Source organism: Leptinotarsa decemlineata, unplaced genomic scaffold (assembly GCF_025532065.1).
Source record: "Leptinotarsa decemlineata unplaced genomic scaffold, Ldec_3_MD MMD2_tig00026354_RagTag_RagTag, whole genome shotgun sequence".
Classification (NCBI taxonomy): Eukaryota; Metazoa; Arthropoda; class Insecta; order Coleoptera; family Chrysomelidae; genus Leptinotarsa; species Leptinotarsa decemlineata.
The window spans coordinates 15,771,597-15,793,789 of record NW_027412702.1 but is presented as its reverse complement, the minus strand read 5'-3'; the positions used below and the strand labels follow the sequence as shown (position 1 = coordinate 15,793,789).

At 33.7% G+C, this 22,193-nt stretch overlaps 1 protein-coding gene across 5 annotated transcripts in view; it reads left to right on the top strand.

The window, feature by feature from the left end:
* The window catches only part of LOC111503077 (trissin receptor), a 307,365-nt gene that overhangs the window by 42,373 nt on the left and 242,799 nt on the right, over window positions 1-22,193 (top strand). The window lies entirely within an intron of this gene.

Here is a 22,193-nt window from a genome sequence, read left to right as displayed (position 1 = left end):
TTATAAATTTATTTTGTGGATATTACTGGAGTTTTTTCCCAACACCAAATCGTTATTTTCAACACCTCGACACGTGTTTCGATCACCAAGTGATCATCTTCAAAGAGGAAGATTAAACTATTTTGTGGAATAAATAGTTGCGATAAATTCGGTACCTTTCCTAGGCAACATTGGTGTTTCGTCAATACCGTAAGAGGGCCGTATATTGTATATCGCTACACGATAGTCTAATGAGTTCGAAACACCATCCTGGCAGGCTATGATGGATGCCAGATTTTTCGCTCGGTTTCCCACTCGGTAAAAGAATACAAATTGTATAGTTAAGTGAAATTATTTGGGACATAATTAGCTATCATTTATTTTTAATTGTTCACTAGGGTATTTGTATCTGTAATGAAATAAAATAATTATTTCATGTATATATGTACCTATATTTCATTATCTATTTAAATGTTACTTAACATATGAAACTGAAATCATTATATGTAATGTTCACTGTCTGGCTACATGCTAGTTTAAATCTCAAATTGTTTAAATTTAAAATTTTTTAGATAATTTTTTTTTTATATTTCATTGTGCTAGTGTTATTATTACACTAATAGATATGTATATTAGGTTTCTTATTTCAATAAAGTTCATTATTATTATTATTATTCAGCATAGCAAAGGTCAGGTGTTTCGATTGTTATTATCATCGTCATCATTAATTTAAATCGTATGGGCTAAATAGTTTTACAATTACCATATTATATGAAGTGGCTATACCCAAAAGATAAATATATGGCATCGCAGAATTTTCTGTAGACCTTTGAAAAAAAATATGTATTGAATTGTTTTATTCGTTCGATAGTTTTTTATTTTTTCGCGGTCAGGCAGACAGACAGATAGACGCTGTGTAAGAATTTGTTGTGATGTTGCATAAGTAGTGATGAACTAAAAATATGATCAGCTAGTATTCTGAATTTCGTAATTCCTAAAATAAATTATTCGTAGATATGTTTGAACTACTATCCTCTACACTCCACACGATTATTTTACGGACCCTTTTCAGGGTCCTGATAGCATAATCCATCTTCTACCCTGGCGTGACAATCAGCATCGTCCTAAAACCCGTGTTGATTTATTTTTAATGCTGGTAGCCTTATGAATAAGCTAGGATTGTTCCGAAATGCCACATATTTTCTGATGTAGACGTATGAGGGATTGGTTTTTTCTGTCTCTTCGAGTGAACATTTGGGACGTGAGTTCACGAAAATCGGTATCAAAAATTATTTTTGTTTCTCTGAAATATCAAAGTATCATACTGAGATTCGACACCATCCATTCAGCATGTTACTGAAAGTTCGAACGAATTGAACAATTCTTGGGTCTCTGGTTCCACTTTGTATAACTGAAAACTCACTGGAAAAACTGCAAACTCGAATTAAATAATAACTAATGAAAGTTGCTTTGAAAGTTTTTGTTAGTTTCATTCTAGATCAGTAAGATATTCCGTATTTTTGTCTCCCAATAAAATGACGTTCAACCATTCCTTCCTTTCATCATTTTTATGGTATAACTTCTTTGAGAATGAAGTATATTAGAAATGTTAATTGTTTCAAATGGCAATGTGAATAACTGAAATTATTGCCATAAAACTAGTGTAGAATTGCTTCGAAAAGTTATTATTTGGTCTGTTATTTTTGCATTCACTACGTTACTTCAAGGAAATTGATGTCACTATCCATGATAAATAATGAAAGAATTTTCACACTCATAACTTAAACGCGTTCCGCGACAACTATCACGGTTGGAATGTTAGTTGTGTATTTCTGTGAGGAAATTCGACAGAGGCTATCTATAAATCAACATGAATGAAGAAACTATAGATATTCAATAACTAACAAGACTGAAACTTGAATTGGCGGAGAAAGTATTTAAGTTTCACAGAAACTCTTGAATTTCCAGCAGAACAATGCATCACCTAATTATATTGTTACAGTTTGAAGATGGATCAGCAGAAGAGGAGCAATTGAATGGCCTCCAAAATCACCGGATTCAACTTTTCTAGACGCCTTTCTTTGGTAGCAGCTTGAACTTATTAATAATACACAACCTGATTTTATAATCTTGAAAAAAAGAATTACAGCAGTATATTGGTCAGTTTCCGGTTGACAACTGCCCCCCGTTGGATACGCCCTTGGGTGTGAGCCAACCGATATACCAACATCCTCAATAACTTTTCTAATAGTGATTCGACGAGTCTTCTTGAAATTCTCCTCACTCTCTCAACATTTTCATCGATTGCTGATGTGTTGGGGCGTCCAGGACAAGCGTCGTAATTGACATCTTCTCGACCTTCTGTGAAAAGCTTGAACCATTTATAAACGTTTTTCTGACTCAGAGTACAATCACCGTATGCCACTGTCAACATTTCAAGTGTTTTTGAGCACATAATTCCATTTCTTAGACATAATTCAATGCAAATTCTTTGATTTTTTCGATAGCTGAAAATCGCCTAACACACAAAACACTTTTAACTTTTATGCCTCTCACCAACAAACTGAACATGCAAAACATCTGAAATTGTGAGTATACCAACATAAAATGGACGTAGACCGGTAAATTTGAACAGCCATCTTACTTTTTTAACAGTCTACTGAATATGATCCCCCCATTTTATATATTATATTGTGGAAAAGAGATATTAGGGGTGATAAAATAAAGTCGCGCTTGGAAATAAGGACATGTTTCGGCAAGCAGTATAGTACAGGGCAAAAACTTACATTACAGAAATTCATTAGAAGTGCTGTATTCTTAATCAAGCACCGGAATGTTAATTGGCGGCAGAATGATATTACAAATTGCAGAGGCTTGTGATCAACAAAACTCCATACATTATAATTTAGGATGAAGTGTGATTGATTATCTGATGTGGGATTCTGATATCGATAGCGACCGCAGTTATGGAAATGAAAATAATCGTTGCCAGGTACTTTGCTCATTGACAAAGAGTAATTGATTTTCATGTGTTTTCATGCGGATGTTTGTTATTTCAGTATCTCATTACAATATCATTTGGAGTGTGATGTTGAATTCTGAATTCCAATTACTATTCCGGTCGATTTGAAATTGCAAAATGAAACTCCGAATATTTTGAAATGTTTCTACACCATTAATAAAAATCATATTTTGTAGGATCAGTTGAGAACACTACTGTGTCAAAAATGTACTCGTAATTGTTTAAAGAAATGCAAAATATATTATACAACCAAATTTTTCGTATCAAAACCCATTTGTAGAAATCGACTTCAGTACTCGCTGAGGATTGTCCTTTAGGTAATCTATCGACTGAAAATGGATGCCTCGAAGTGACGACTTCAGGTTTGGAAATATAAAAAATCGACCGGAGCCATATCAGGTGTAGACGATGGCTGTTTGATGAGATTGGGTTAGAAATCCATTCACAATGATAGCCTCTGATAGTGAGATGGTGCGTTATTGTGAGGAAAAATCCAAGATCTCTCTCAAACGCTGCATAACACTGAGGTAAAATATTTTTTATTCATTGTCTCACCTTCTGGCAAAAATTCTGAGCGCACAATACCGCAGTAAACAGAAAAACTGTTAACATCTCAACTTTTGATCGATTTCGACGAGCTTCTTTCGGTTTCGGCTCGATAAAACCAGATCCCGAATAACATTCATGATACAATACCAGACAGCACCGTTTCGGCCCGCCAAGTCTCATCAGTGGTGCTGGGCTGGACCGTGAATGCACTATCAGACTCCCTTGTCTTTAAGGGACTGGGTAAATTGAGGCGATGGCATCTTTCCTCATAAATACGCCAACTATTGGATCCATAGTGGACTCAATCAATGAGTATCAAAAACGTTATGGATTTTCATCAAGTATCGGCCGATTCTATCACATGTCCAATATTGGATTTATTGTAATAAAATTAATGGATTTAGGATCCCAAGGTGTGACAAAGCGAACTCGCAAATATTATACCAGTGCACCCTCTGTGAAAGTCTAAAAATTGAATAGTTTATCAATTATGAACAGTGTATTAATTGATTCAATAGTAACCAATAGACTTAACAAAATATTTTTTCCATACTCAAAAAATGAAATGAAAATGAGCAGCAAATTACATGAATTTGAACAGTTGTTCATGTGAGTCACGTTAAAAAATAACTGGTTGAAAATTCAAATAAAAAAGATGAAAGTGGGCTGATTGTAGCTATAAACATTGGGTAATCGTGTCAGTAAACATTCCAATTGCAAAGATAAAGTTTTGATTAGTAGTATATATTTATCTAAATCTAATGAATATGCGTCACCCAAAAATTTAACAAAATGAGTGCAAAAGTACATTTTTTTTTAAATCTTGAAACACTAGTAAACAGAAATTTTGTTGGATAATCTCATCAATGACCGGTTTTGTCTGTTCAAAACATTCATATTTGGGTCATGACCTGACTTATCGCCAGGTTCATGAGAATAATCTGCACAATTCTATGGGATTCACATAAAATTAAGGACTAAAGTTATTAGAATACCATCACTAGGTTCACTATGGCAAATATTCTGATCTTAAAGTCATTTCTCACCTAAAACCTAAACCTAAAATTTCGAGACCACATATCATTTATGGAAAAAACTCTTGTGTATTTAGGATTCGATATCAGAATACGATGAAATTTTCAAAATTTGACAGTGTTTTAAATGTATATCAATGTTTCTTCTAGTGATTTGAACATTAAATTCTAATTCACGAATTTTTTTTTCATTTATATGAAAACACACAAAAATTGTGATTAAAATTGCTGAAATTGCTCACCAATAAAAAGTCAGATTCGAATCTAGAATAGGCATAATAAAGAATTCGTTAAAAAATCAATCGAGGAAATCACCGTTTCGCATGTTTCATGAATAATGTATCGTCAATTAGTATTTCCCCTCCAATCCACGTTACATCATTCATTTTTATGTCAACATCGCTGAAAAATCATTGAAATGAAATGTGAATTGATTTCGGAAATTGAATAATAGGTCGTTTCCATAGACATTTTTCCTCGATTCCGTTATGTTGACGTTTTAGAGTCGACAAGGACTTTTCTTCACTTTAAATACATTCTAACAGCTGCTATTACAGAAAAAATGAAATTATTGTGATGAAAATTCCTTTGATTATACCAGGACCCGTTAAAAAACCAAGCTTTGGCATGGACTGCCGTATGTGATTGGTCCTCTGTCTTTCACAGCTTTCACTGTGAGGCGAATACATGACAACAGATCCCAAAAACTAGTTTCCGTTCGGTGGACAGATGTTTTGTACTCACTGCCTCCTTCACCATTACTTCTGAAATCGAAAATTCATAACGGATTTTCTTCTTGTTAGCGCTGACCTTTCGTTTTACGTATCATTTCAGAGAAAAGTCCGAGCTTGAAACATTTTTACAATATTGAATCACATACAAAACTAACACTATTATTTTAACACTGAAACATTCTACAAAATGTTTTAAAACGGTTTTATTTAGCTTGCCCTGTTTGGGTCAAATTTAGTAAAAGTTTGACCCCTTTCCTGTTGACAGATTGATCTGAAATTTGGTACACACGTTTAGTTTTCATGACAATACAATTCAATAATTTTTTTCTCTTAACTGATACCACAGTTGTTATATCAGAAAAGGTGAGACCTACAAAGTCGGTTGAATTGGACAAAAGTTTCTCATTTCGGGGAACTGGAAGATTCTTCTTCCAGATCGAGAATATCAGTAGTTACTTTTGAAAAATTAACCAGAAACTTTTACAGAATTGTCGAATTCAGTTTTTTGGATCTACCGCCTCCATTTCAAATGATATAAAAAATACTGTTTCATATTTTTCACAATCTGACATCAATCAATTTCGAATGCGATATTTCGTTCATTAGATTACATCATCAACTTATTATTTTTAAATAGCTACTGTTATAACGAACTCAGTTATGTATCACAACACAGGTCCTTTTTTGAAACAAACTGGGTCGATTATAAAATCCAATAAACGAAAAATTGCACATCAAATTATAACAAATATAATTCGAAATGGTTACCATAGAGCCAAAAAACGAAATCCGACAATTCTATTCGATGGCGAATATTTCACAAACAGCACCGATATTCTCGATCTGAAAAAAATATTCTAGTTTCCCAAAATAGAAAACTATTGTCTAATTCATTCGACCTTGTATGTGTTACCGTTTCCAATACAGCAATAGTGGGATCTACTGAAAAAAAAACGTCCCTTATAAGGATTTTGTTTTCATTCCTATATACCACAATGAAAATAAGTTGAGTTTTCCATTTAATTAATTTCCAAAGCTCATGTTTTTGATTGGAATAACTTCTAATTCCTTAATTCCACCACTTTTTGTTTGTGTACTGGTTCTCTTATTGGCGCAAATAATACAAATAAAAGAATTGATGGATGTAGCTGTTGCTATGTGGTGGGAGATCTTGATGACATATAAGAAATAAAACTGTCTATGTTTTTATCACTTTTATCACGTTACGTTACTGCACGTAAGTACGTAACGTAAGTTACAAATAAAAGTGGTGAGACACAGAAAGTTTCATTTCTCATTTTTCATCATGATGTCCTACCACGTAGTATCGGCTACATCCATCAATTTATTGGAAGAAGCAAGTACCTACAGCTAGACAAGCCACATACTACTTCAAACTAAATGGAGTACCATCAAGCATATCGCAAAACTTATGGTACAACCAAGAGTGCCTAAGAAGAGTTTATTGTATCAGTTAGAAAATGTCCATATAGGATGAAACTGCAATAACGTTAATAATAATAAAAATCCATTCCATAATTGAAGGAAACTGGTCGATACTTGATGAAAATTCATATTTAAACTCATTAATACAGTTTTTTGTGAGACTTTTAAAAAAACCGCGCTACAATAACTTTCTCAATCGTTAATAACTATTTTTACCGCTTCCCTATTTTTGCTAAGCATTTCTTCTGTTTGCTATTCATTTCCAAAACTATTCAGATGTAATCTTTCTAATTTTTAGGGTTTATTGATCAAGATGAGTTCAAAATTTATTGTGATGGTATTTTTTTAATTCAATAGTTTTATTATTTTTCTTCAAAAATGGACAGAATGATTTTCATTTCTGTTTTCAGTTTACTATTTGTTTTTTTTTTCGGGAAAGAAAGTTTTTGGCTTTCTACTACTCCATCTTGATACAAAAAAGTAGGATGAGGAAGTCTTCCAAAAAAAGGAAGGAAGTAACTCTATACATGGATGTGTAGATCATGAAAGTCTTTCTGAAACAGCTACTTCCTTTCAGTTTGTGTCTGAAAGTTACTTTTTTGCATGATCTACACATCCATGTATAGAGCTACTCCCTTTCTTTTTTTGGACGACTTCCTCATCCTTCTTTTTTGTATCAAGATGGAGTAGTAGAAAGCTAAAAACTTTCTTTCCCACAAATTATTCACTCCTAAAAAATATAACCCCTTAAATTCAAATACTATTTGTTATTATTTAGCTTTTTGTAGAAATCTTCAGCTGCGGCATCAACATAAAATTAGGAAATTTCCTTGTACTATTCGACTAATGATAATGACAATAAAATTACCTTATCAAACTTTGTATCTCACAGAACAATATCTCTGAAATATCACAGTAGTGAAGTATTTTGGTAATTAATCGGAAGTGCAGCACTTCTTTCAGAAATGAATTATATTTTGTTAATAAATTTACAAAAAGGCACATTTCCAAACAACGTGAATTCACACATCCACAAAAGTATTAATTCCAAAGAAAGAGCGTTCTTATTAAACAATTAATTTCTCAAAACAAAACAAAAATTAAAATTTTGGTATTCGTAATAACATAATGTTTTTTATTCATTATATCTTCATGTTTCAACAGCGCATGAAAAAGAAATAGAAGTAACTTTATAACAGCCTCATCCAAATATATTTTTTATTTTTTACAGATACAATGCTAGCCAATATAGGGAACTCGAGAATAGCAAAAATTACATCAAGGTTACAGTTGTTCGTTCAGCGCATGCAAAAAAACTTAGAATGTTTTATGGATGGGCAGCGAAAACCTAATTCCATAATATTATTATCCCTATATCTATTGTAACCCTATGTAATTAAAACTGCCAAAATAAATGAAATAGGATTTCCTCGAAACTTCCTATATACTTCATACACTAACGAATAGATGATGCTATCAGTCGTTATACCTGAAAACTCTATTACAGGGTAGTCGTTCATCCTCACGAATAAGGTTATAATCAACCCGTTACTGATCGACAAATGGCATGCCATGAAATGGATTACAAAACCTTTATTCTAAAAATATCACGGGAATAGCGATAAAAAGCACATTTTTTCATGAATATCATAAAATTGGATGGTTGTTGACTTTCGAATAGATAAATTGTTTTATTAGTCATATATTTGAATAGTCTACTTGTACGTATTCTTACATAGTAGCTTATCTGGGTAAACTGAAAAGTTTGCCCTTTCTGCACATATCCAAAGTTCTTCATTGATAATTTCATATTTCTCATATTGAGGAAGATGAAAATATTCAAAGAAGGTCGATAAAATATTATTTTCCCCACTAAATATGGCTTTCGTTCAATATATTTTGTGTTCGTGCACATTTAGTTCACGTCATATGTGATAAACCACACTGGAATTAGTGTCATGGATTCCAACTGCGAGAAAGTGTCACATAAGAAACCGAACAATGTCATGTTCGAATTTCTGAAGTCAAAATCTTGGCCGAGATATAAAACCGAGAAGACATGCACACAATTGCCTTTGACGTTTCAGAGTTTCTTATGGAGTTCTTAATCTCATTCAGATGCGAAGTCCTAGTTTATATAGATATGATTGAAATTCGCGAAATGTTCAAAATTACAGTTTGACAACTGTATTACTACTGCGGTAAATCTATTTCCAGACAGAAATTGGATATACGTATTTTCAGGAGTTGCTACTTTGTTCGAGAAAACAACTTATTGTCGAACAGAATTTTTATATTGCCATCAATGTTACGTATATAAAATGAATCCTGGTAATGGAACTAGTTTGATTACCTGTCTGAACCCGTAATAATTCACGTATCAAAAATGGATAGCTCACTTGCTTGTTTCACAAAATTGAGATTGATTTTATGGTCATCAATTATTCCTGGTGTGAATTTTGTTTACATACTTTGAAGATTATGGATACGTCATAATGACGTTTCCATAATACATTCCTTTTGAGACGATGAATCCCATTACACGACCAAAAACACAGAATGCCTTTTGGAGAATGGAGAAACCATGTACTCAACGAATTGATAAGTGTACCTTATATCTTATTTAGAAATCAACTCTATCTAATAGATCAATTAAAATAAGATATATCACACCGATAATAAGGAAGACCAGAAAAATCAGCAGCCGCCCATTGTATTTTGCAAGAAAACCATTCCATAGACTTTAGTTCATTATGATTAGTCAGACAAGTTAACAGTAGGCACCTGATGCCTACGAAAGTATAGAAATAAGTAAACGTAATAATATTATGAATAACTATGGTGGACTTATACCTAATAGTTTATTATAAAGCTTGTCGAAATAATAATTTAGTTATCAGATCAACCTGACTAGTAGATAAGACAAACTTGTGAAATTAATTTCCAGACAATGAGGATGCAGGTATCTAGCAGAGGTATCTGTGGTATAAATAAGGACAACGATGTATAGATTTTGATTATTCTTCTTATTGGAGAAGATCACTTAGTGATTGAAACACATGTTGAGGTGATAAAAATGACGGTTTGGTGTTGGGATAGCACTTCAGCCATATTCATGAATCTTTGTATAGGGCTTTCCTTGTATATAGAGTGCTATTACAATATTTAAATTTTCGATTGCTCTCGTTCTTGCTGTTGTATGAGTTAAATAGTTGCTAAATTCTGGAAATATCCATACCAGACACTTAAAACTATAGAATATTTATGTATATTCATCGTACGTTAAGTAAATTAGTTCCTCAATATAGATGATCCGTTGTTTGATATTGATTTATGAAACTAGTTGGATACTAGTTGTTGCCCGCGGCTTCGCCCGGTTTGTCACAAAGAACCTACCTGCGTATTTCAAGATCCTAAGTTCAGTAGCTTCGGCTGGAGCGGGCAACATCTAGTGATTTATATTTTTACTTCAAAAATTCAGTAATTGAAGAAATATGCTTACTGTACTAAGTAATGAATAGTTCCGATAATTGAATTATGTTATCTATAAAGAATTTCGCAAAACTAACACAATCGGCCCTCACGTGTCTGCCCGCGTTCGAGTCGCGTTCTCGGCGATGGCGCTTCATTGCTCAGACCACCCCTCTACTCCCGCGCATCGAGTGTAGTGTGTCCTATATGTTATTCTGATGTATAAGCTGTATATATGTAAAGTTTCAACTAAATCCGTTCAGTCGTTTAGGCGTGAAAAACCACAAACATACATACACCCATCTTCATGAACTTTCACATTTATATTAGTATAGATATATTGTGTTTTCTATAAGTATTGAAATATTTCAGTAGTTGTCTGTGTGGAAGTTTGGTTATGAATATCACAATATTCTCTCTAATGGTTTTCATTGTAGTGCATTCAACAATACTCAATTTTGCGATATTGTCCATCAACAGGTGTCTTACAATTAATGAAGGATATAACCAAGACAACCAAATAATTACTGATTGCTTGAGAAATGGCTTGACTAGCTATCAGTTCCACCCTATAATAGGTGTAAGTTGGAAAAATATAATTGTTTTTTGATTTGTTCATCAGATGATTTCTCCAATTCAAACACTAATACGGAATGAAAATTTAAATAACACTTATACACGCAGAGTTTCAGAGTTTTTCATAACTGTAAATTGAGGTGAGGACTGGAATATATTCATCAAGTGAAGAATTTTGATACATCCACCGTGAAATCATCAGAAAGATAATTTCTGGTTTAAAAACATATCAATCTCTGGAAAACAGTATTGAAGTGGGTAATTTGGAATGCAAAGTGAAAATTTAAGTAAGTCTGAAAACCCTGCGATATTTCAATATGAGTAGGCCGTAATGTCTGGTCTCAATGAGAAAAGAGTATCTTGAGTTTTAATTGGAAACAAAAAACTGATTTCAAGTTCATTTAGAAGTCTGAAAGCCTTAATTATTGCGAGAATCGTGAAGAAAGTGTAACACTATGTTAACGGTGGAAATTGAATGAAGTCTTGTTGTGTATAATGTAAATGTACTTGGAATTTCTTCAATTCCAATAATTCATGAATACAGGATTATAAAATGTTCATAGAAATCAGTTCCAGATCCACTTTTCGGGTATGAAGAATTCATGGAAATATATTGAATTCAGAAGACAGTTGAACAACTTCATCACTGATGAATGAAACTCATTAATTTGATCGTTTTGGGTATTTTCACCTCACAATCCTGGCAAAAATAAAAATTGTAGTGAAGAACGTAATAGAGATTGTAATTTTTTTAGTTCATTCCGATAGTACATACATTCAAAATGATTTTTAAAATTGAAAATATTTCATTTATTAATATTCTGAAAAGGCGTTCGATACAGTTAGTCACAGTCAACTTCTCGAAGTTTTGGAAGGATACGGTATAAGAGGAATACCATACTAGTTGAAAGCTATCTTGAAAACAGACAACAATGTGTCAAAATTGGTGACACATTGTTGCCTGAAGGTTGAAAAACAGGTAACAAATCCATACAACTTACGCAAGCGAAACCATATAAAAACACCACAAGAAGAACCTGACATCAGTTACACCTCTCGAAGCGAAGCAGTAACTCGTCTTGATAATGCCATCTGAGATGATGGCGAAACGTCGACTATCGAATAGTACACAACGGATGAACACCCGGAAAAACAACACATCATATTCCACCATCCGTGAAAACCTACATTGTAATATATATATATATATATATATATATATATATATATATATATATATATATATATATATATATATATATATATATATATAATTTTATCAACTATATACTTATTGTTTATATTATATATTTTTATATTCCTTTCATGTACTACGTTATGTTATGCTTGAAGAAGCTATTGTATAGCGAAACACGTGTCGCGGTTTTTGTAAAACCCTTATAGTGAAAATTATAGAATAAACTCTATTCATTAGTTTTTTAAATATGGATTTTCATCAAGTATCGGCCAGTTCTATTCAATTAGCAAATGATATACTTGAACCTCTGAAATATATAATTAACACCTGCCTTAGGGAAGAAGTTTGGCCTCATGTGTTCAAGGAGTTAATAGTGTGTCCAATATATAGAAATGGGGACGAAACTTTGTGACTAATTACAGACCAATATCTCTGATCAACCATTTATCTAAAATTCTGGAAAAATTCATAAAAACAAGATTAGTAAATTCTATTAACAAATATCATTTAATTTCTGAAAAACAATTTGTTTTCAAAGAAAGACCTTCCACAGAAGATGCTCTTTTAGAGTTGACAATTGAAATTCATAAAGCCGTAGAAAATAGAAAACTTTGTTTATGTCTCTTTATTGACCTAACCAAGGCCTTTGATACTGTGGACTACACTATATTAGTACAAACATTAGAAAGGAAAGGAATTCGAGGAAAATGTCTCAATATTCTGAGTAGTTATTCAGAGAAAAGAAAAGAAGTAGTGAAAATAGGTGATAACCTGAGTGAACTACAATATATTAGATGTGGTATACCTCAAGGTACTGTTCTTGGTCCTGTTCTTTCCAACATTTGTGTCAACGATGTGTTTGAACTGAACAGTGCAGGAAGAGCAATTGGATACACCGATGATACTACAATATTCTATGAGGCGGATACCTGGGACGAATTGAAAAACATGGTAGAAAAAGATTTTATTCTCGTAAATCACTAGTTTTGCCAAAAACTCTTAACTATCAATCCGGAAAAAACTAAACTTATATTCTTCAGTTGCAACAAATCCGGAGCCGACCCTTTCATCAAATTGTATTCAACTTACCTAAAAAACATTATAAATTGAGTCTTTAAGAAGTATTCAATATCTAGGTGTATATATCGATAATAACTTGAGGTGGAACTCTCATATCAACTTTATATCAAAAAAACTGCGTGATATTTCATCAATTAAAAACTCTTTAAAAATCTTTACCCATCACCGAATTGGAAAAACTGTATTATTCTTTTGTTGAGAGTCATTTGGGATACGCTATTATGATTTGGGGAAATGCATCTATATTTGAATCCTTTGGAAATAAACCTAAAAAGATTCATTCGACTAATTCTCAATAAACCCCTCAGATTTTCTTTCGATAGCCTGTATAAATATTAAATTTTTTTTTATATTGGATAGCTATATTTCCTGTGTGTAAACGTCAGATTTCATTTCTGTAACTCAGAACCAGCCAAGTCAGAACACGAATATAATACATGACATCGAAATATACTTATCTCAACGAGCCTTTTCATATGTTTCGTTGAAATTTTATAATTCAGTAACAATAAAACAATAAAAAAAATTAATAATATATACTTATATACTCGTACGTGGGAGATATTTTGTATAAATGCTGAACCAGGACTTCAAATACTTACCTGGACTTGACACAACTTTAACAACTGAGTTTAATACATTTTTCGAAGATGACATTCTCCTTACTCATTGCTTTCTTTATCTTATCACTGTATTAAAATTTTATTATAATGTTCATATACCTACCTGTTATTTTATTATATTACTTTATTGAAAATTCATTATAATTTTCATATATCCATTCAAAATCAATTTCATGTATGTTTTACTGCTATAAAGAAACAAGTACTTGGGTACTTATCGTTTTGACTGTTTTATTCATTTAATAATCATTTCAAAATGTATTTATATTTTGTATTCTGTACAGCTACCTGTTAAGTGTTAATAGTTGATACTTGGAAATTCAGATATTTTCAAGAGTCTTGAATGATAGCCAACTATGTATGTGACGAATTTTTATGAAAAAATCTATTCCTCTTGAATAGGGAATGAGGCTCAAGTTACTGTATTACAAACTACAAAAAATAACTACAACATATTTCTGATCATTCACATTTTTCAAGATGCTTGCAATCACTTTCAAAATCTACCAAATCAAATAAAAAAAGTGGCAACAAAGAAAAATTGTTTACCAGTTTTGTTGAAAAAATATTTTCTTTATTTTCAGGTACGTTTTGGAATTCATTTTTGCGGTTATACATTTTTGTACTTATCAACTTTCATGATGTAGTGGTTGCTAGATTACATCACAGAAGATCCAATTGACGTCCATTTCATTTTCAGTATATGTTCTGATAAAGTCAAGTCAGGGCCATTCAAATAATTTCTCTCCAATATTATTTGTCCCTTTATTGCACAATTCATATCTAAATTAAACCCATTGGAGCTCAAAAATGGATATCATCGAATATGCAAGTTGGTTGCCTTTGGATATCCATTGGGGAGGTCCATTGTATATTAGTGAAATTTATCTCGAATAATCTTGTAGATATTCGTCTTAGACTTTTCACTTCTGGATGAGAAAAAATGCATGAAATATCGATATTTTTTTAAGGACCCTATTCAGAGGTCGATTTTAGAATATTATGGTTCATAGTACTACAACGTTTTCTTGTCATTCCATTTGGATTTCAGGACATCCCCTGTGGATGCACATCTTCACCGGTAGCAGAAGGTTGCATATCTTAATGAAGATCTAGAGTTGATTTCAAACTGGGATGAAAGTAACCAGAGTCAATTCAATGCTACAAAAACCCAGGCATCGATTTTCTCCAAAAATATAAATATCTTTGAACCGGAAATAAAAATGTCAGGACAGACAATTCTGCTTTCTGCTTCTATAAGTCCGTTGGGAGTCGGTCCAGCTGGGAGTACCCCAGGGATCTATACTTGGGCCACTCTTATTCCTATTATATATCAATAATATAGATAGGAAAATACCATATTCTGCAGTAACTGCTTATGCAGATGATATTAGTTTGGTGATATCTGCCAAATCGACGAATGAATTAATACGAAAATGTGAATATACTCTGAATGTAGTTTCAAACTATTTCCATAGCCACGACCTGTTTTTCAATGTGAAAAAAACTCAGGTAATTCGCTTTCACAACTATCAAAATAACACCGATGATATTCAGGTGCTGTTGATGACTCTATTTTGAGAAACACCCATGATGCTGTTAAATTCCTAGGCATGCAAATGGATGAGAGTAGTTCTTGGATTGAGCACTGTGATCAATTAGTTTCAAAATTGAGCTCTATAACCTATCTTTTCATTAACTTGAGAAATGTTCTCAACATAAACCAACTTATGGCTGTTTATCATGCCCAGGTCGAATCTAGGTTGCGCTATGGTGTATGTTTGTGGGGAAACTCTGCAAAGAGTAAAAATGTATTTATCCAACAAAAAGCTATCCTACGCTGTTTGTTCAGTGTTCCTCAACAGTATTCATGCAGAAACATTTTCGCTACACACGGAATTTCAACTCTGGTTGGAATATAGATTTATGAGTCGTCAGTTTATGTTTTCACCAACAGGAATGACTTCAATCTATATAGCGATATTCATGATAAAAACACTCGGCAGAAGCAAATTATACACGTTAGATCGGCTAAGTATAAGATAACTCAAAGTGCACCAAAACGTGTAGGACCCAAAATTTACAATTGTTAACCAAATAAATTGAGGTCAATATGCAGCCTTTCGTTGTTTGAAAAAAAATTGAAACCATTTCTGTTAGAAAGATGTTTTTATACTCTTGATGAGTTTTTGAATACAAAAATGTGATTTGCTACTGTGTGTATTTTCCTTGTGCATTCTTGTCAACAAGATTTTTTCTTCGGACAATAAAGTCTTATTAGTTAAAATGGATAGTAATATGTCTTGGCACAATAATGTTGCTGAAATTGCAGAGGCTGCTTCTCAAAAGCTTGGGACACTGCTCCGAACCAGAAAGCTGTATACATCTCAGCAAATTTTGATGCTTTATAAAGCTCAGATCAGACCTTCTTTGAAGTATTATTCCCATGTTCGGAGCTCTGCCTCTAGGTATACCCTGAAGCTGCTGGATTCCATCCAGAAAAGAGCCATCCGCTTGATTGGAGACACGAACATCACGTGCAACTTCGAGAGCCTGGAACATCGAAGAAAGGTTGCAGATTCATTTCTATCACTGATACTTTCACAGACTTGGCACATTTGATTCCACCTAAAGCGGTACATATCAGAAATACGCGACGGACTGTGGCTGCTCATCGTTTCGAGGTTAAACTCAGTACACTTCGAATCTTACTGTTTGAAAACTCTTTCATTTGGAGAACTGTGCTCATATGCACATCCATGTATTATTGATTCATTCAGTACAATTAGAATCATATTCATTAAAGAATTCAATGAATTAATATGCTGTGTTCGACTCCTTCAACTTATTTCAATTGATTTCCGATTAGAAAAATGGAAATATACTCATGGAAAATACACTTCACTGATTATTTACACTCTTTTTCATTACCAAACAATTACTGAGTCAACCCCAGTGGAATGATTAATTTTTCATCGTATAGATTCAATTATGCTCTTAGTAACGTGAGCAGGCAAAACCACAAGATCTTCATTGCCAAAAGGGTCAATTAGCGCATACACACGGAATATGAGACATAATTGAACATGAATACCGAAGAAAAAATAACCTCCGGTAACATCTTATCAACAAGGAATTATATTCCCAACGGGGAACGTGACAGTCACCTCCTAATTGTTTGAGTACTACGCAACCCTTGTTTCGAATTCGCCCGGAGCTGTTTTATATTCAAAGATGCCGGAAAGCAAGGGAAGTAAATCAATCGGTAGTCCAGTCCTGTTGGGGTCAAAACCAAGAACCTAACTCAAGGCGAAAATCAATTTCGAAGTCGTTGATATGCAGAACTGTCCAAATATTTGGGGAAAATGCGATCGATGAATAATACATATTCATTATTTATTATAAACAGAATATTTTATTAATAAATAACCTTTCCTTACGTTATCACGTCTTCATCGTGTTAGGCTACATTGTAAAATATGGGTCTGAGGTGGCCAAAGTCCCGGATCTCAAGAATCAGAGGAGTCCATTTTTAGGAGTGTGAAACAACAGCCCTGAGTTTCCTTGATGGTTCCTGGAAGAAGGATTGGAGACCTTGGCCGATTGGGAGACCTTGTACACAGCCATCATTGAAAAGGGTTAGAAAGTTTTAGAACAGTGTGATTTGTTTATACAGTGACCATTTATTGATTTAGTATTTTTGTTCATCAATTGATTTCAAACTTAGTGGTAATCAGATTATCAATTTACATCGTGAAATGCGTTCATTGACCCTATTCAGTATAAAAATTATGAAATTTTTTTTGTATCAAGATGGAGTAGTAGAAAGCCAAAAACTTTCTTTCCCAAAAATTAGGAGATATTGATTTTTTTTCATTCTTACCATAACGCCGTCTTGTGGAGTTCTATCCATACTTACGGAGGTTTTTGCAGATTTCGTATACAGAAGAGTTTTTCTCTACAAAATATTGAGATAGACGTTTATAAAGGATAATATTTTTCTTCACAGGCAAAATTGAAATTATTGTGTACAAACTACTCAACCAAATTTACTAATGCGCAGTTCACTGTGATTTTCCCTATGGAAGATTCCCAAAACCGTGGCACCTATAAAATATTACCTCTTCAAATATGACTAACGGAACATAATATACCGCATTGTGATATGTACAATTTACTTTGCAGAATTTGATTTTGCTTTTTACTGAACAAGATATTTTTTGTGAATATCGAGTTATAAAGGTATATTGGTGTTTTAATTTTTTTTTATTTTCGAAGTTGTAAGTACTCAAAATGTCGAAAATGCTCTATTTTCAATTTCGAAAGAAAGAAAGAATCCTTCTAATAAAATTCAGCCAAAGCTCTAACGGAAAATCGAAGAAAAATGAAACTTCTCTTTTTGTACATTTTGAATCTACTTCTTGATTCAATAATGAATTCAATGTAGATAGAGATATCCTCTACAATATCACTCCTTGACAAAATTTCTTAAAGGGGCGCACTTAAGAACTTCATTACCATCTTGGGGAACACGCGATAAGCAGATTTCCATAACAAACCAAATAAGTCCGTCGAGGCAGTTGGAAACACTTGGCATATGTATACAAGAGAAGGAGATACGCTGTAGATAGTGGTTCGTTATCCCAAACGAGTCTCTCGAGGAATCCGATTTCCGTGGGACTTTTTAGAGTTTCCTTAAATGTCTTCTAATCATTTCTGTTACATTGTCTCACGAAAACTAGTAAAAGAATGAAATAACCTCAAATATATCTCTCTGAAAAGTACTTTCGAATATGATTGCCATTAATGAAAAAAACTCCCTTCACTCAAGATTAAGAAGACTTGAGGAGATATGACGTGCGACATCGCATTTGAGTCGCTAAAATGTAGCAGTAATAATGTAGAGAATTGCCAGAGAAAGGTAAATTCTGAACGAAAATTTAAAATTAAAGGTTATGAGGCGAAAAGCTCCATTCAAGAAAGTTGATGAGAGTTTATGATTTGAAATGAATTGTTCACTTTTCGAAACTTTTCTATGTGAATTATTCCAAAAGTAGACTTTTTTGAAAACCAGACAGAAATCTTCATGAATTTGAGGTAAGAATTATTATTGTCAGAGTTTCAATATTGTTTATTGCAAAGCTTTCTCGTTTTCAACTGTTCTTACAACGAAAATTCCATGTTATTCCCAAATAGAATATCAAGACCACGAGAAAAGTCTATATCATATCGTGTCAGAATTCATTACTTTCCCAAATATTACAATTAGTGTGATAACTATAGCGAAAAAAAAATTGTACGCCAAAAATATTAATTTCAAATTTAATTCATAAAAATACACTCATCTCAATGTTTGTATATAGTTGGATATGGCAAATATCCACCGGCGAATAACCATTATTCTAGCTAATAACAAAACAGTGAGATCACATTAGACAAATTTTCGCAAATGCTTTTGGTTCGTCCAGCTGTAGGATCTTGTTGAAATCAATCGAGTGTGGGAGCCTATTTACTCTCCTGAGAGTTGGTGGCTTCTTCAATTAGCTTTTTTGATAGAGTCCCTGATCATGTGATTTTTGGGTTTGTTCGGTATGGTCATGTCGAAAAATCAGTGAACCAGCACCAACTGTTTTCTTATTTTTGTTTACTTCATTTTATTAGGAATCAGATACCTTTTTGCGTGAAGTCGCCATCTGTATCTGTAGAGTAGGGAGGGTGAGTGAAGCCCACAGCACTTAGGCCACATGTGACCCATTGCACATCCTCTCGAGGAGTTGTCCTCCTAGGTCATCGTCCATCTTGTCCTTTCCAGGAAGGTGGACAGGTCTCTGGGATACATTTCCTTTATATCGGTAGGTATAGGCCAAGACTCGCCGAACACACACTCTCTTATTAACGATAACTCCGGGCACTCGTATAGGACAGTCTCATCTTCCTGTTCACACATCCTACTTAGAGGTGTGTCCACTAGCCTCATAGTATGAAGGTGTTTCCTTAGTTGACAGTGTCCAATCAGAAATTCTACTGTTAAGCGTAGATTTTTCCTGATCATCGCCAGATATTTCTTCAGCGCCAGCTTCCCAGGGTTGCCCAAGGTGATCCTGGCAAGATTGCATCCTTTGACTCCATTCCATCCCTTCAGGGCTTGAGAATGGGTGTAACATTTAGCTAGTTTCGCAATTGTCGAAGTCATCAGGCCGTAGGTGCCACTGGGTCCTAAAATTCTTAGTCCAGCCGATGCGATTACCTTTACTCCTGTCATGCCCTTTAACCCACCTCAGGATAATGTTATCTGACTCTGTGTTCTGTTTTATTTGTATTTTATAGGGTTTATTGAACACAAACCTGGGTTCAATTGCTTCACTGGTTGCCTGCAGCAGAGGTTGCGCAGTAAGCGCTTCTCACCGTAGGCCCAGCCTCAATTGACCCATTCCTACTTCCAGGTTTACACCAACCGTGCGCAATCGTACCATGGCCATCAACGCAACCTCCTTGACGTACAGGTCCGGAGGGGTCACAACCGTAATTAATTTCATTGCCGCGGTTGGTGTTGTTTTCATGGCTCCCGTGATGTTCAAACAAGCTTTTCTCTATATTTGATATAATTTTTGGATGGCTTGTTGAACTTTCGGTCCCCATGCAATGGCTCCGTACGTTAACATAGGTCATTGCAGTGTAGATCCAGGTGACCACACGGGCTGAAAGAACCCATGTACGTCTCATTGTCCTCCAATATTACTCATAAGACACATATGCTCTTTTCACTCTACTCTGTATCTGAGAGTTCCATGTTAGGTTACGAAGTGAAGCTTGAAATCATGTTTATGTAAGTCGTATTTAACAGTTCAGAAGTGTTCCTGCTGAATTCATTGAAAATTCGATTTCCAGGTGGAAGAAGGGAATAACTAACGAATATACTACGACTTTGAAGCAAAGTTTCATTCAGGAGAATTTTAATGAATACTCAGACTTTTTTTAAAGCACAATGGAAATGATTATTGGAATAATTGAATATTTATCCCTGAATAAAATTTTCCAACTCTTCTCATTATACACTTTCATTCACTGAATCTTCATAAAGCAATAACGAACATCTTTTCAAATTGTTTTCATTTTTATTCCGTACGTCCAAAACTTTGGAATCAACGCAGGTGGAAAAAAAATAACAGTTCAGAAGTGTTATTACTGGATTCATCGAAAATTCAATTTCCAGGTGAAAGGAGGGAAAACTTATCGAATATACTACCTTTTTCGAATCAAATACTCATTCAGGAGAATTTCAATGAGCCCTTCAATTCGTTTCAAGCACGATGGAAATGAGTGACTATTTATCCCCGAATAACAGTTTCCAACTCTTCTCATTATACACTTTCACTAACTGATACTTCATGAAGAAATAACGAACATTATTTTTGATTTGTTTCCATTTTTACGTAAAATACTTCGAAATCAAGGGCAAATAATCTAACTTAATCTAACAACGACATTGATGAGAAATATTTGAAATTTTTGAGACCGGTACATAACAACAGGATTTCTACCGGGCTATTTCGAATAGCCCGGTAGAAATCAGGTAAATATTAGGTTTCATAACATCTATTTAAAATCTGTTTTTCTGTTAACCAGCTGTCGCCCCTATACGAACGATAACTCTCAGAAGTTGAGAAACTTGTGCGAGCTGAGGACTAACGAGGTCTTTCCTTTTAACGTGTGATTCCTAACACGGTTGCAGAATCATTCCAGCTTCAACCAGATACATTATCTCGAGAAAACTATCTGGTCGAGGCGGGAATCGAACCCACGGTCTTCCGATCGTGAGTCGGCCGCACTACCACCGCGGCCAATTCCATAACAAATAGTCAACGATTTATAACCTGTAAATTATAATATATTCAGAATCTAAAGATGAATAATAATATTAAGAATTTATTGAACCTCATCTGATGACAATCTTCAACAAAGTTGAAGATGTACGTAAAGAATGTGTTTCGTCAGTTTCTGATGAGGCTATTTCGTTATACGAAACACGCGTCGAGATATAGTTCTTGTGTGAGATAAATATGCTTATCATATAGATGAACTTTCGATGACTAGGAGCAGATTTTTTTCAGGAAATGAGTGATAACCACCTATAACTATATTATTGGTCTGAATTCATAACAACAAACATATTTTTCCACTGCGAAGTAAAAATAATTTTTTATGAATTTTAGATGCGACTTCATTTTCTAAAAATATCAAGTTTGATATTGATGAAATTCGGAAAGTATCTTCCTTTCAGTTCATTCTGGATGTTACTTCTTTGTATGATATACACATCCTTGTGAAGAGCTCATTTTGGAATTATTTGCTTCCTTCCTTTCTCTGTAAGATTCCCACATACTCTGTATGAAGATGAAGAAGTAGAAAGTCAAAACCGTTCTTTCCCAAAAATTAATCTCTCCTGAAGGTATATTTCTTCCAATTCAAACCAAATCAATT